The sequence below is a fragment of the Lissotriton vulgaris genome, chromosome 12 (genome assembly GCF_964263255.1).
Source record: "Lissotriton vulgaris chromosome 12, aLisVul1.2, whole genome shotgun sequence".
NCBI classification, from domain to species: Eukaryota; Metazoa; Chordata; class Amphibia; order Caudata; family Salamandridae; genus Lissotriton; species Lissotriton vulgaris.
This window is the reverse complement of record NC_141700.1, coordinates 763,869,972-763,887,447: the sequence shown is the minus strand read 5'-3', so window position 1 is coordinate 763,887,447 and position 17,476 is coordinate 763,869,972. Positions and strand designations below refer to the sequence as shown.

At 40.2% G+C, this 17,476-nt stretch overlaps 1 pseudogene; it reads left to right on the top strand.

Annotated features, from left to right (window-relative positions):
• Positions 1 to 1,129: 1,129 nt before the first annotated feature.
• On the top strand, positions 1,130 to 1,973 carry LOC147678623 (E3 ubiquitin-protein ligase TRIM58-like; annotated as a pseudogene).
• Positions 1,974 to 17,476: the final 15,503 nt, after the last annotated feature.

Sequence of the window (17,476 nt, the reverse complement as noted above, 5' to 3'; positions counted from 1 at the left end):
TGTGCTTTAATGTATTGGTACATGCCTTTCTGCATTTGTTGGCCTTCGCTTTCCACAAAATATTGTAGGGAAAGCTAAATATTCAGAATCTTTGTCTTCATATAGACCTCTTGGCGTGTTCTATTCTGCAGGTGCTAAACTTAAAATATTAATGTTTTCTGTAGTTATAGTTTCATTAGTTAAGATAGTATCTAAATGCCCTGCTGCAATGTTGTCTGAGGAATCTGATGTATTGTTTGTAACAAAACTGTCCTTTCAAGGTGGTATATTTGCTGGTGTATATTCCCAATCTGGAATAATGGTGACTCCATATTCTTGAAACCTACTGCTAGTAGTTGCTAAATATAGAGCTGTACATTTTACTTTATTTGGTCTAACATTTTCAAAATGAGTATAGGATTTATAACTTCATTTTCTTTTTAATTTTATGGGAATTGTCATGTTATCATTAATTTGCATGGGTAAAACAGTAACAGTTGTCATAACATCTGCAGGTACATTAATTACTGCACCTGAGAGATTTTTGGAACCCACGTGGTAGTGCTCTAATTTGTAAAAAATGTATTCTTGGTGATACTAATCTATCTTCTAAATTATGCAAGTATAAGGCTGCTGGGATATCTGGAAATCTCATCCCATTAGTTCCTGCATTTTTGCATCATGGCGGCAGCAGCTCAGCTCGGGAGCCTCCAGGAAGAGGCCACTTGTTGCATCTGTTCGGAATATTTTACTGACCGGTGACTATCGATTGTGGATACAACTTCTGCCGCTCCTGCATCACTCAGAGCCAGAAGGGAAGAGATAAAAACTTCCCCTGTCCACAGTGCAGGCAAATATCTTCTGGAAAAAAACCTCCTACCCAACAGCCAGCTGGGGAACATGGTGGACATTGCAAAAAAGCTTCATCTGTCACCCGTGAAGCCCAGCCCCCAGGGGGAGAATCTGTGTGAGAAACAGGAAGAGAAACTGAGGCTGTTCTGTGCAGAGGCTCAGGAGGTGATATGCCTGGTCTGCCGGGAGTCCAAGGAGCATAAAACTCACTTAGCAAGTCCAATAGAGGAGGCTGAAGAGGAGCACAAGGTGAAACTTCAAAAGTCGTGGCGGCTTCTGAAGAAAGAGATTTTCTGGAGTCTAAAGTCAAGGAGGAGGAACAATATAAAACCATGAGGAACAAGCTAAGAACTGAGAAGAATAAAATTGAATCTGATTTTGAAAAGCTGCGGCAGCTTCTGAAAGAAAATGAGCAAACACTGCACCGAAGACTGGAGGAGATGAAGAAAAGGACCATGATAGAAAATGCAAATATCACCAAACTGTTCAATCAAATCACCTCTCTCAAGGCCCTAATAATGGAGATAGAAAAGAAGTCTGAGGCTCCAGCGTGGGAACTCCTGAAGGATGTCAGAAGCACCCTGAGCAGGTGTAATAATTTGAAGTTTCAGTGCCCAGTGATGGTGGTGAAGTTATAAAGTGATGGTGACTCTGGATCCTGACTCAGCTCATCCACAGCTCCTTCTGTCTGAAGAGGGGAGACAAGTGAGATGGACTGGCACAGCACAGACCCTGCCGAACACTCCCAAGAGATTCTCCAACTACCTATGTGTGCTGGGGAGCGTGGGGTTCACCTCCGGCAAAAATTCCTGGCTGCTGCAGGAGGGGGCAGGGTGGGAGGTGGGGTCGCAGCAGAGTCTGTAGACAGGAAGGAAGGGATCACATGGTCACCTGAGGGGGGAGTCTGGGCTGTGTGGGGGTGGAAGGGTCAGTACAAGGCTCTCCCCTCCCCTTACACCCCTCTGAACCCGTGTGAGAAGCCCCGGAACCTGGGGGTGTATCTGGACTACGAAGGGGGGCGGCTGTCCCTGTACAATGCTGACTCCATAGAGCTTCTCTACACCTTCCTGCAGGCCCCCTTCACACACAGGCTCTTACCGTACTTCTATCTCTGTGACAGAGCGTAGATGAGGCTGGTGTGAGAGCTGCAGGGAGCTTCAGCCTCTCATCCTTCCCTTCCCTGTGCAGTGATTATGTGACCAGGAGCTCAAGCCGAGACTCTTTTATATATTAAAACGCTCCCTTTGGGGATAAGTCCCTTGGGAGGGGGGGCCAGTACCTCCAGTGACATCATTAAGATCAGGTTTCTCAGGTTTCTTTCATGTTTGATTTATTAATGTATAGATGTCAGCTGACCCAATGTGCAGACCTCCCGCCCCTCTACTGTCATCCACAGTTAAAACACCAACGTTCCAAAGAATCTTCTTCACAAGGACCCTCCCACATGTTGCCATGACAACCAGTAGCCTCACGTGAAACTGACTGCTACATATCTCTTTTCCTTGTACAATTTTAAAACCAGGGCAGGAAATGTTTGCTGTGTGAATGCTGCACCAGACATCATGTAACATATGATAAAGTCTCTGTAAAATTCAATAAAGAGTATTTCTTTCTTTCTTTCTTTCATCCCATTATAAAAAGAACAGGGTGGTATTTTGTCCTTACAAATATATGTGTAACGTTTTGCATATATCATCTGTTTGGTATTTGCTAATGTTACATTCTATGAATTTAACCTTTTTTAATATTGTGTGTTTTCTGCAAACTTTGTTTATGCCATAATTGATTGCAGATAGTGCAAGCATACTCGGGCCGTATGTTTTTTGGGCATGAAAGAAACTAAATATGCCATTTGTTGTTTGTAAGGTTATATTTGTATTACTGTTAAGTGTATTTTCTCAGTCTTGTGTATGCTTTCTTTTTCTGTTACTGTGATTTTCTAGAACCTGTATCCTACTTGTTGTTTGAGTATGTAATTCAGCATTAGGTGTAAATGTGTGTGTTAGTATATTGGTATTGCTAATAGTTATGGTAGAAGCCAAATGTACGTGCGTTGTAGGAAGCTGTTTATTTGCTTGGCTGTTGCTGTTTAGATTTTGTATAATTATATCTTCTACTTATAAGTTTGTTGATGTAATGGTTTAATGCATTTTGAGCTATTTTTGTAGTATGGACATGTCTTTTATAGTTCATTTTTTTCTTGCAGTGGTTTCTTTGTGTTACCTTAAGTGACATTTTGCTAACTGTGTTTATTTTCACTGGAGTGAATTGTAAAGTAATACTATGTGAATTTATTAGCTTTTCTTTATTAGCTAGCTTTATAATGTATTCTATAACTAGATTAATAGAGTTGATTTCTATAGCAATACATGTTCCATTAGGATGAGGTATTGCTTTTTGATCTTGGCTATGTGAATCAAATATAAAGAATGCATGGATAGTTTTAAATACTGAAATTACATATGTATCCATACAGATTAATACACCAGTTTGTAAATTAATTGTAGAAGGTAATGTTGTAAATTTGGCATTTAAGTTTTTATTTTTTTAATCTCGTTTATAAAGCATTTTTGGACTTTAAACGAAAATATAAAGTTATTGTGCTCTATGAAATTTGGCAAATATTGTGATGGCATATTGTTTTCTTTAACAGAGTGCATTTCTGTATATAAAGCATCTCCGAGGTCAAAATATTTATGTATTTTCCCAATGGTTCAAGAATAGAATCTCAGCTGGATAAAATAAGTCTGCCAGGTGGGGAATTCAAATCTTTGTGAATTTTAGGAAGGGTGTATAGAACTGGAGTGCAGGGACTTTATTTGTTCAAAAATTCAAACCCAAGTTTCGTCAGGATGACTAGGTCCAATTCCACGCGGTGGAGCGTAATATTAGAGCCTTAATAGTCTGGATTGGGTTAGAGGTCAATTGTTTTTTGTTGGACAGTTGTTCCGGTATTTATGCTTTGTATTTATCTCTATTTTAAATGACAATACCCCACTCTTATCTACCGGTTTGATAATGATATTGTCCTCTTTTCTCAATTGATTCAGTGTCTTTCTTTCTTGTAGAATAATATTGAATGAAATGAGAGATCTGGTGGTTTTAAGAATGTTAATCTTACTCTGGACTGCTTTTTCAAAGGCCAATATTACTGCTGGCATTGTGGTATTAGTATGAATGAAGGTAGGTGATCCTAGGTGGGTGGCGGACTAAAGAGGAGGTGTATCTTTGTCAGAATTTGTTTTTTCAGCCTAATCATTCTGAAAAATTTGTGTAGTTCAGATTGTAGTTTGAAATAGTCTGTTTTTCCGTTGGAACATACGATCCCTTTGCTGAGAAGGGAGATGGCTTCTGAGGAATATGCCATATCATCACGCATATAATTACTGTGTATGGTCAGAGTTTAAAAATAGGAATGCACTGAAGGGTGTGATTTCCCTGTGCTATGTCCACCAGCTGTGGTGTAGATTCCTGTCATTCTATAGTGTCCCTGTTGTCCACTATTGACCATATGGACCCCATTTGTTGTAGCGCCTTCGTTTTTGATGATCTCCTGAGTATTGGTTCCAAGTCCGGACTCTGTTCCTCCTGCCCCTGTCCGTCCTCCTTGTTTGGCCTGAAAAATTGGTTCTGGTCTGGGTTGTCACTTCATTCACTTGTTCCTTCTCCTAGGTTATCGGAGCTTTCATTACCTTCTGATGACTCAGAAAAGGTAACCAACCTGTTGTGTTTAAACCTACCCCAGGCGGCCTTCCAAAGCTGTTCAACTACCAGCCCAATATGGTACGGTCTAAGCTCAAAAAGTAGCCCAAATCTGTAACACTCAAATAATGTAATAATAGGCTAAAACAAACATTTAGAAGTGCATAGATATTTGCCCCAAATAGAAACAAGATATGACTCTGTGCCTGAATTATTTATTGTATTACGCTTGTTAAAAATGCAAGTAGACATGGAAAAATGGTCACTCACTTTTCATGTGCTGTCCCACCACACTCTTTGTGAGAAGACCGAAAAGTGGTATGGTATCTAGGTATAATGTATAAAAACACAAAAATTAACTTGAAGTCCCTTATTTAGATGACTGTGCTGCAAGGTGAGGAGAACCATCAACCTCCCCAAAATCTAAGGCCTGAGCCTACTGAATGCAATAACACTCCCCAGCTCATGTCGATGTGTGAAAAACGGTTCAACAGTGCATATTATCAGCACAATTTATACAAATGAATTCAGATTCTCTCTTTTGTCTTTTTATTCTGTAGATCTTCAAACAGCAAAACAGCCGAAACGTCTTTCTTCGCATACATGAGAATTAGTCCAGCGGCTTTTTCAAGGCGGTCTTCTCTGTATTAGACCTTATTTCTGTGGTGATAATTCCAACCCACAAGGGTAACTGTATCTTGCGGCGTCCTCAAAAGAGTTCCTAAGTATCCAGGAATCCAGATATGTTCAGATATTGCAAGCTCCAATCTGGGCTTCTTTCCTCTGGACACCGCCATCCGCATGTTGTCGAGTGTCCCACCACACTTCAGCAAAGATGCAAACCTGGTGCCTCAAAAGCAGATCAAAATGAAAGGCAGTATAAAGTAACTTGCCTAATAGGGCCACATTTAAAAATTATTCCGTTAATCACTGCTGCTGAGGAAAAACTTTCCACAATTTAAAAATCCATGCACTTCATTCATGATGATCTCTCAAATGCCCTGTAAAACATGACATTTTCCTTTGATGGATTTTTTGCCTTATAATGCAAGTGAATCTTTAGTGTAGCATATCTCCTAAGCATACGCATTTCAAGATGCTGTGTATGAATGACTTCACTAGCACATGACCGCGCTTTAAATTTAACACACCTTGTGAGCTGTACAATAGAGATGGGTAAATCAACAAACTCTCATGGACATCGAAGCCTTTGGTGGGCGCTGACTTAAAGATCCTTTGCACAGACAGAGTGGTGCAAATAACCATGTAAACAATGCCACAAAAATTTTAGAATAAGATGAGGTCCTCTGAGTTAAAAAAAGGCGTAGTCTGTACCACATTAACCGACCATGGAAGGCAGTGAAGGGACTGGGGCCTGATCGTGGAAAACTGAGGACAGGGGCAAGCAGGCTGGGCAGGTGCAGAAAGCTCATGCTAGGAAGGCAGGATGGGCACTAGAAGCCCATCACAGCATGGAGGATACCAGGAAGACTAAGAAAGGAAACGCACGCAACAGAGTGAAGGTGTGAGGGGTCCAGAGCAACAAACTGACCAGACAGGGCAAGTGGTTGGGGCAGTGGTAGAACAAAGAGAAGGCATGGCAAGTGGGAGTGTTAGTGGAGGCACAACTGCCATGGTGGGAACTGAGGAGGGGGAAGGGCCTTTCACAAAGGGTGATGGGCCATTCACAAAGGGCGATGGAAGTCGGAGTGGAGTGGAGTGGAGTGGAGTGGAGTGGAGTGGAGTGGAGTGGAGTGGAGTGGAGTGGAGTGGAGTGGAGTGGAGTGGAGTGGAGTGGAGTGGCAACAGCCAGCTGATCAGGCAGGAGGTCTAATCGGCCGTTCCTGTGGACAATCAACAAATGATAATAAATATACAATAGCTCAATCACAATAATCGAAGGCAAAGATTTCTGAAAGAGAAAAGGCATATAACACGAATTTTGTATGAAAAAAGGTTGTTTTATATAATGTAAAAACATTATTTTAAATCCAGTGCATGATGTCCCAATTGATTGTGAAACCTATATTTCAAGGTTGTGACTCTTCGTGACATAAAAACAATATTTAATCTAAAATGTACTAAAGCGACCATTAAATAAATATATATGTGCTCACAGCCTACTAATCCAGTTATAGTGGCTGACAAATGGTTCGCTTCACTTAGTTGACGACGTTTTGACCCACTTAACAATGTGGGTTTTTATCAGGACCCAGCAATGAAAGGGTAACTAAAAAATGATAACCATAGTATCAGTAATGAGGTGGTGGAGATAAATAAGAGAAAAGCATCAAAAGGTAGATATTCAGTTGCTAATCATACCTGGGGATGACTGTCAGATACTGCGGTGTTGGGGTGAAAGGGAAGTAAAGTACTCATAGTGCCCAGCTGGGCACTGTGGGGATGATAAATTTAGAATATTTAACATAAATACGACCACACAGGGTTAACACTGGAAGCCACCAGCTGTGATAAAGTTCAACTTACCCTATAGTGGGAAGGGTACTGATAGTAAGGAAGGCTCGAGGTTGAAAGCCTTAATAATTTCAAAAAGGGCGATAAGCTGTTGTCAGGAATTTCTGAAAGAAGAGTTCAAACACCCAGTAAATATGTATTTTGCACAAGTGGTCCATTTTATATGTTCGTCAAATCAAAATACTCTTCCCCGTGGTAAAGGGCTGAACTCTAAATTAGCCTCAAAAGAAAATGACGACTATCAGTCTTTTGGATACCTAAACATCAGCAGTGAAACGAGTGAATACTGTTCACCCAATTTCCAAACTATAAAACCAGAATTTGACTTGAAGGTGCTCTTACCCGGTGTAGAGGATAACTGAATGAAAGGGGCTGCCAAGGTCAGCTGCGGTAATTAATACAGCTCGCCTAGTGGGGAGAACTCCACCGGTCTGTCTCGCCTCGTGCAATGACAAAACCAATCGGAAGGAAGTGGTCTTGATTTTTGCTCACGGGGCAACTCTGCTGGACCTAATTAGAATAGACCAGCAGACATAACTAACGGAAAGGAAGATGCAAACAATTCAGTATCTTCAAGAAAGCATATGAAAAATAAACCTAATTTACAAACAGGCGCTTATAATTATGAAATGGTAGGTATGTAACTTTGTAAACACCAACTGCTGATTCTATGCAGAAGGGGATTTGGATCTTTGTAATGACTTTGGTATCTAGGATAGGGAAACACTTCACGCCACACTTATCTGATGGACCGGTGCAAGAGGGTTTTACTGCAGCAGCCAGGATGTTTTGCATGCCCCGGGATGGTGTTGTCCGCTGCACTGGCGTCATTCTTTCAACAGCAGTAATGAGACATACATATTGATATTTCAGTACACCAGATGGTAGCTAGGAGTTAACATGAATGTGTCATTCTCAATGACCATTGATATATTTCTGGCCAATGTGCAGCATGATTAGCTCAGGGACTTTACCTGTGGGACCCTGCTCACCTGCAGCAGTTTCCAGCTGTTACCCCCACACAGCACTAACATCAATGAGATGACACAACAGACAAATGTGTATGAGGTTACTGATATGAAAGGGGATAAACCGGGACGCACCCGCCTTACATTGATTACACCTTCATAGTTAAGACCATCATGCCTCATGAGTATAATGTGTCTGTTGACAAGTTGAAAAGAGCATACATCACCAGGCTGACCAGTTTCACATTTGCACATCAGATCAAACATTGCATTGCAGACTTCATATGCGAGATGTGGCTCATTTGTGCTTCCCTACCCATGAAGTCAAAAAGCTCATTTTGGACTGCAAGATCACACATCTGTTATGTCCATCCTTTGTGTGTCCTCTGTTCCCATAATCCATGTACATCATGGTAGAACTTAGTAAGCATGGGCAAAATTTGCGAATTCGTGTTCCTCTAATTCGTGCGAAAGCTAATGTGCGATTCGCATAATCCGCGAATTCGTGCAAATTTGTGGATTATTTTTTTTTTGCCAGTTCGCAAGGGTTTTTTACAAGTTTGGGAACGCGAGCTTACTTGTGTGGTCGCGACCATGTTTCCACATGTCCAGCCGGTTTGCCACCCTCCAGTTCATCAGTCCCACCCTCTGGTTCACCCCTGCCACCCTCTGGTTCACCCCTGCCACCCTCTGGTTCACCCATGCCACCCTCTGGTTCAGCCCTGCCAATCTCTGGTTCACCACTGTAGATTATGCCCTCTGTTAGACTCGTTTTTCCCTTGTTTTTCTGGCCATCTGCCCTCTGTTAAACTCGTTTTCCACTTGTTTTTCTGTCCTTCTGCCCCGTTAGACTGATTTTTGTGCCCTTCTGCCCTCTGTTAGACTCATTTTTCCCTTGTTTTTCTGCCCTCTGCAACACCACATCATCACTACCCAAGCATCACTCAGCACCACCACATTATCACTCGGCACCACCACATTATCACTCGGCACCACCACATTATCACTCGGCGCCACCACATTATCACTCGGCGCCACCACATTATCACTCGGCGCCACCACATTATCACTCGGCGCCACCACATTATCACTCGGCGCCACCACATTATCACTCGGCGCCACCACATTATCACTCGGCGCCACCACATTATCACTCGGCGCCACCACAGCACCACTCGGCGCCACCACAGCACCACAGCACCACTCTGCACCACCACAGCACCACTCTGCACCACCACAGCACCACTCTGCACCACTCTGCACCACCACAGAACCACTCTGCACCAGTCTGCACCACCAAAGCACCACTTTGCACTACCACAGCACCACTCTGCAGCACCACTCTGCACCACCACAGCATCAATCTGCGCAACCATTCAACAACAACAACTGGTTCAAATATGTTCTCTCAATGTTTCAAGCTTTATTACAAATGTCACAAAAAGATGTTAATATTTCACTTCTGTTCTTGGATTTTCGTCACAATAAAATACACTGAACATACTATTCACAAAAGTTATTTACAAAAGTTTAAGCTATTGCCATTATAAATTAAAATCACTTTTATTTAAGTAATAATTATTTTAAAAAAATTAAAAGCCATTGTAATTTGTAATATCAATACATCTAAGTCACATAAATACAAAACATGTTGCATTACAAATGCTATAGGTGTCACATTTGCGAAAGTTAGAACTATTGGCATTGTAAATGACAAAGCTATTAATTTAGCTATTTTCAAAACCAACACATAAATAAAAAAAAATGTCATTTACAAGACCAATAGCTCAAACTTTCCTAATGCGAGACCTATTGCATTGCAAATGCTTGTTTTTATGTCAGTGCTTCCTGTTGAGGTTTAATTTTCATGACAGGCGCCTCATTGCCTACTTCCCTGCTTCAAGGGTCAGGCAGGGTCAGAGAATAGTTGCAAGTAGGCAACGAGGCGCCAGGAAGCACTTACAGGCTTACAGCAGCAGGTGCCCAAGTTGAAGTTAATTTCTTTGTAACCCTTTTGTAAAAGGTTACAAAAAATTAGCTTCAACTTTTGCACCTGCTGCTGTAAGCCTGTAAGGGCTTGGCTGAAAATTCGTCCCCGCTGATTTGCGGATTTTACCATGATTTCGCGAGATTCGCGGATCCCGAAATCGCGGAAAATCCGCAAATTCCGCGAGCGGAACAAATTTTCAGCCCATGTTTAGAACTTAGCTGACAAGGGATGATCTATTTTACGCATAGATCAGCAATTCGTACAAAGAAAACGGCCGCCCCCCCTAGTGACACACTGGTTAGAACAGAACCACAAAGTAGAGGACCTTAGGTGGTGTGTTTTAGAAGCAATAACCACAAACAGAAGAGGGGGAGATATGACCAGGAAACGTAAATTAAGGGAACAGTTTTTTATGTCCAAATTCAACAGTTACAAAACGGGATTAAACAATAGAGAAGAATGGGAGAGAATTTTGTAAAAGATCTGCAGGAGTAAAAAGTGTAAAAAGTGTAGGATAAACGTGCAGATGTTTCAGACATCGAGACAGGAAGAAAAAATAGCCAAAATACCCCTGGCTGCACATTAATGCACACCTCAAGGGAAGACAAACATATCCCTATGGACAATATTTTGAAAAACACTGAAAAATACCATATAATTTGTAAATAGCTCCAAACAACAAACTAATATTGAGGAAATAGGGTTATGACTCTAGCCAACATTGATGAATTGTCAAATTTCAAATGAACTTAATTATAGATTTATGAATGGGCAGTAATGAAAATTGACATTATAAACAAGCAGGCTCTATCTCCACACGACCCAGTGTGAAAGGCAGCCCCTTCCCAATCCAAAATGGCACCCAGATAAACAACAGTTTAAACAACTAAACTTAAGGCATCGAATATGGAAGAGTGCAACAACAACGATAAAGCGCCCCAACTTTAAAAGGGCTAGCAAAAATAGATGCAACCGCTAAATAACATCGTGAAAATCCCTTAGACACAGGGCTCAGAAATAAACTCCATGCAAAACACACCAACTAAATTAGTTTTAAATAAATGCCAAAAGCACAGGGCCACGCAAGGGTTAAACAACGAGAAGCTGGGATAATAGTATGCCAACAAAAAGACTAAAATAAAAACACCCAGAACAACTTTTTCCTTCAAAGCATAGGGAATAAGAGATATGATAAGGGTAATAGATTGCACATTACAAGATGGCGGCCACGTTATGTGACCGAGATCACCATACAAAGAAACCGAGCCCGGTTGTACATCCTGGCACCGGCGAATAACGTGAGCGCATTAGAGGTGTTTTGAGTAAAAAAGTGAGCACTGGCACAACAAAAAAACAAAAATATGCTGGTACTATAAAAAGCAAAAATACGCGAGTATTATATAAAAATTAACACCGAATAGAGACAATTCAAAAAAGTCCGTAAGAACGCTCCGTTTTAAATGGTCTAATGCCGTAAATACACGGAATTGATATAAGACAAGAAGAAACCCATTCATAGATACCTAAAAGAATAGAGAGACCCACAATCACAAGGAACAGTAACAGGTATATTATTTAAAAAGGCACTACAAGATGGCGACCGGTGTGCCCAACCAAAAACATCCATCGAACGCAACAGATGGAATGATTAACCACAGGTGAAAGTAATTACCCAATAAGATGTAGTATAAAAATGAGGGTTTAGAACAGCAATCACTCATTCCAAACGAGCCCAGGAAGGTGGAGGACGCCGTGCAGTTCAGCTATCCTTGACAGGTGAGCAAAGGAGAAAGGACCCCTCTGACTACAAGGCTATACTTAGGTACTCCCTAAGAGTTGAACTAAGCTAAAATAATTTATAACAGTTTAAGTTAACTTAAGAGTAGAGTATAGCAAGGCAATGCTTGACTAAATGTGAGTATTTTCTGATTCTCCCTCATAGAGTGGACCGCTAATGTGATAAAAAAGCCCCACAAAGAAGAAGCTATAAGGAGAAAGAAATAAACTTAAGATGTATTCATTCTAACCATACAGGTAATACATTTCCCCTGTAAAGTAGAATTGAGTGACAGAAGTTAGGGCATTAGAGTAATAAATATAACAAAATGTATTTCACAGAGTTAATGGTGGATGAAATTATCAGAAGGTAGCTCCCAGAGGCGTCCTCCATCACTCTTAAAAGACCAAGAGTAAAGCGGACCGGTAAGAAATGTCACGTTAAATTTAGACTAAATAGAGCCTCTAGACAGCCAGTAACATGCTGTTTTAGTTGCAAAAATATGTTGAATGTTAGAGCAAATACACTAGATAACCAGTGGTATAACCAGAACATATCCTCTTAACAGAACTGAAGCGTGTCCCCAATCTTTACCAAAACAAGTGACGCTCAACCAAAGACACTTGCACAAGGTAAAAAAGTTTTTGGATTAAGTTCATTATAGTGCAAAAACAACAGTTAAAGTAAAAAACAAGCACAGTTATCGATCATGACCTACGATACAATTTTCCTTAGAAATAAGTGATAAGGAAAGACAGCGAGCACAAGAAGAAACGTGTTCAATCTGAAATACAAGAAAGATCACCAGGATGTTCGCACCTGGGTAAGTTAAAGGGTTCAGTTTGAAATTTAAAAAAAATCAAAGAACCCACCAAGGCGATATATCTACCCTGAAAGTGAGAACCTGTAAGGAGTAGAACACTAGGTGTCTAAATAATAACAATTAGACCCCCCATAACACAAGGGATGTATTCCATCCTTGGCATTCTGTTAACAAAATGAATGCTAAGTAACCGCAGGGCGCTTGTATTGATGTTCATAGTTACCAAATATTAGCTAAGTCTAGAAATGTTATTAAATATCTATGTGCAAATGTACGAAAATATGGGCCTAACATTATGTATCACTGTATGTTTTCAGAGTAGAATAACTGAATCGTGAACGAGTCCTTGAAGAAGGTGCAAAATAAAGAGGCACCGAAACGCCGCGTCGACACTTTTTCGTTCCTATGTCCCAGTAATTTTTAACAAAAACCATTGTATAATTGACAGTATGATGTTTTAATAATAATTTTTTTTAAATGATGAATGTTTTTTGCGTTTGTAAAAACCTAGAATAAATTTGTAATTTTGTACATGTTGTGACTTATTATAAATTGTTTGCATTATGTTTTTTAAATAAATAATTGATCAATATTTTTATACAACAACACTATTGTTTCATGTTTTTGCTGATACTTGTGGGCACCATTTTCATTGAAGTGTAAATTTGGTAACTACTGTAACACTACAAACCCCCTTGTTTCTCTAGGGAAGACCCCATGACTAATTAAAGATTTGATAAATAGTGAATCCAGGAGAAGGAACTCTGAATTTTTGCTATTGTTGACCCAATCCTTTTCCTGATCGAAAGGGTAGCTCCCAGATAACCTATTTTGATGATCTATTTTACAGCAGACATCCTATCCTCCTATATTATACACTCACTCATATATGTGAATAAAGTAGATGAGGGGGCAAGCAGACTGCAACATTTGAGTAGGATCCCACATTGTGGATAGGTTGAGAAGCTTGGATGGTTGTCGCCTACACTGGATTTACGTTGTGCTTTTCAGAAAGAGATATGAGATTTCACTTCCTCAACATTCACCTCAGCAGCCCATACACCCACCCCAAAAGAACACAACTGGCATCAGTGCAAACCTCACCCTCACCAATTTGATTTGTCCATTGGTATTTGGCTAGAGTTTTCATATAATTGAATTACAATCCAGTTATGTCTAGGACACTTCATATGATACTATACACTATTTTATGTGCATTCTGCACTCACTTGATGTACATTTTGTCATCCTTTCACTAGCCACCATGGCGTGATCTGGTATGTGATTAAATCACCATATGTAGGCATATTGTGATGCAGGACAACAGGGATGTAGAACACATACAGCGGAGATTAAAGGCACATTTCATGACCATGAGCATTCAGGTACATTATTCGTGGGTTTACTTACCATGGCCATACATTTGCCCAGCGTGTCCCTGACCAGATGTCACAGCCAACTTTGTAGCAGATGTCAATGGAGCTACTGGAATCCTGGATGACATCATTGGACGTACAATATTAAGTGTGTTAACATTGCGGCTGCCACATGTGATGCACTCCGTTTCAGACACAAAGGATGAGCACAATCAGTGTGGGCCCTACCATTGCAGAAGTGTTGCACTAAATATCATGAGTGATCCCACTTTCAACTATAATGGCCCCATTGCCTAGAAGCAACCTCTATCAAATTTACACCACAACCATTCCGAAAGTAATAATAATAATACACTTTATTGTACAGTTAATAAAAACCATGACAAAAATATGCAATACCTGTGTTTTTTTTGTGGGTTTTTTTGAATTAAAAAGGAAGAAACGAAAGAAAAAAAAAATAATTAAAAACCTGAAAATGAACAATAAACCACAATATGCTGGTGATAGTCTTAAGATTTGTAAAAAGTTATTATTTTAAAGAATGCCGTGACTGAAATATGGAATACTTCGTGCTATGTATACGAGTTCGTGTTTTCGATTAAGACTATCATAATTCCTCCTTTTTTCTCAAAATTGATTATGAATTGGACTGCACCGCAAATAAGTTGAGGATCCACAGAACACAGTGTTTGTATGATTGCAGACCGACAGGTGCGTGCTCCAATTTCATTAAACTTCGCCTTTAGTGTACTCCGGCGTTCCGAGTTCATGGCGGGACAGATACAGATACAGATCAGATGAATTAGGTCTTGTTTTCTTGCTCCACATAATTCGCACCCTTTATTTTCTTGCATCCTCCATTTCGGTTGATCAAAATTTGTCGGTCCGCTATTTTGTTTATGGCCCAAAAAATGCCATCCTATGTTAACAAATATAAACAGCTGTGTTGACTTGACAATTTCATGTTTTGAAAAAACAATAGAAGTTGGGACACTGGATACATTCTTCATACTCCAGACAATTGAATTTCACTTCTTGTTCATCATGGTTATATTTGTTAACATTGGGTTTCTAGATTTTGGCATGAAAAAACAAACCAATGTAGTGGTGGATCCTTATTGATGTGTTGTGGCACTAGATTCCTGGATTGAGTTCACAGCTCTGGAACTGTTGATGGAATACAAGTAATGTGCCTGAATCACAAATGTAAAATGAGCCTAGATATCTTATTTTTCATATTTGTGAATAGCAAACATGACATTTGTCATTTGCTAAAGGCAAATTTCCTTTAACAATTCCAATAGTTATAAAGTTAGATTTTCATCGCTGGTTACCTTTGAGATTCAGGCCCTATATGTTGCTCTGTTGCCTGCTGACAATGTATGGATTTTGACCCTCTCCTGACCAGTTTTACTTACCAGCTAGTGAGGGTGGTGTGCCTTGCTTTGGATGATGTTGTTTCCGCCAAACAGATGCAGGGACCTCTGCTATTGTGGTGAATGTGTCAATAGGTGAGAAGAGAGAAAAGTAAACAAATTGACACTGTACATGTGCAACTTGTAACAAATTTGCTCAGATTCTGCATACTGACAGTATTGCAATTACTGTTGCGGCCAGTGCAGGTAGGAGCAGTGAGGCGTTGGGGGTGGCATGGCGGGGCGGGGCTGGGTGGGAAATAGACAACAGAATAGGGAAAATAAAGGCCTCAAAATAAGGGTTCTCTCAACATTTGCTCAGTGATGCGGCTAGCACAAGGTAAGATCATTTTCTTTTATTTTCCCTATTCCGTTGTCTATTTTTCCCTGCACTGCCCTCCCCGACGTTCTTGACTGACCCAGCCGCATCTGGCTAAGTGGAAGGGGCCCTTTGTCAATTTGGACTTAAGTGTTGGGTAGATACGGCAGCATTACTGGGCCCATGTAAATAGTGGGAATGGGATTTGCCATTTCTAATTAAAACGATTCTGGGACTTGTGGTGCAACATACAGAGGGAGACACATGAGCCTCTGACTATATTTTTTAAATATACTTTGGACAACTTCCTTAATCACAATTGGGTGCAACACAGACAGTACATTTATATGCTTGTTCTTGACATCACATTTACCTGGTACCACATTGCAGAAATTTCTCACAGGCAGCCCATGGAGCATGTGGGGGTGGATTGTATTTAGATCCTCCAAGTGTGGCAAGACAGAGGGGGAGGGTCCAGATTGTAAGCCAGGGAGAATTCGGGCCAACTCCATCCAGGCGCACTTCTCCTTACCCTGCCTCTTATCGTCCTGCTACTTCTTCTTGATGTCATAACAGTACGCACATCCTCCCCCAATGATGTGACTGCAGTGGCTAAATGCTAGTATAGAGCTGTCTTCTGTGTGCCACTGGTGCAGTAAGGGGGAAACCATGTAGCCCCTTGTGGTGCCTCACAATGAACTTCAGGATCATGGTAGTCTACTTATCTGTGAAGTTTTTCTTCCTCCTCAGTTGGGGCATTTTCCAGAAGTGATGCGCAGAGAAGAAAAGCATGAACTCTCTGTGTTCAAACCTGTTCCTTGAATCTGTGCAGCTTTTAGATGGTTTGTGGTGCTTATCTTGGTAACTAGACATAATATCGACTCCACAATATCGAATGGACAAAATATCGAGTCAAAAATATCGACAATAATAAAATATCATTAACAAAAATATCGTTGGTCAAAATATTGAATAAAATATTGGTAACAAAATATCGAGTACAAAAATATCGACTCAAAAATATCGAATAGACAAAATATCGAAAAATAGTTAAAGTAAAAAATATCGATAATATGTAGAAAAAAGGACATAAAAAAATAATTATTAATAGTAAAATAAATTGTAGTTAATGTTTAGGAGCGGGATGTTGGATTAATAGGGGATAAGGGTGGGGAATAATTTAAAAAAAATAATTACAAATATATAAAAGTGTTATAAAACATTAATAAGAACAAATATTGTAAAAGGGATAAAAAAATAGGAAAAAATAGAGATGCTAAATAAAAAGTTGCAAATTTTTCTGCAAATTAAAAATAATTTCACTAGTCTGCAAATAATTTAAAAAAACATATAGTACCATTATATTTGTTATTGGAATGTAATGATTGGAAAAAAATTATATCAAATAATAGAAAAAAAAATTAAAATTTACAATCCATTTTGCAAAATTATTTGAGAAATAATTCTTTTGCCACTAGTATGAAAATATTTTGAATTAATAAAATAAACATATTAGTCTTAGGAATATAGGGGCTCATTAGGATGGCGGACGGAAGTGCCTCCGCAGACCCAGAGTATGCGGAACAAGCCTTTTTTCCGTGCGCCCGTCGCGGACACTCCGTCCGCCAAATCAGGATACGAAATACGTGCCAAATTCCGTCCGCGGCGGTAGAACACGGTCCGCCGCACCACCACACCCAACCACGCAGCGGACGTAACCTTTCCAGAGACTCCGCCGTACGGACTGACGACTAGGACCATCCTCCAAATCAAGATGGCGGAAAACACACATAAAAGCGC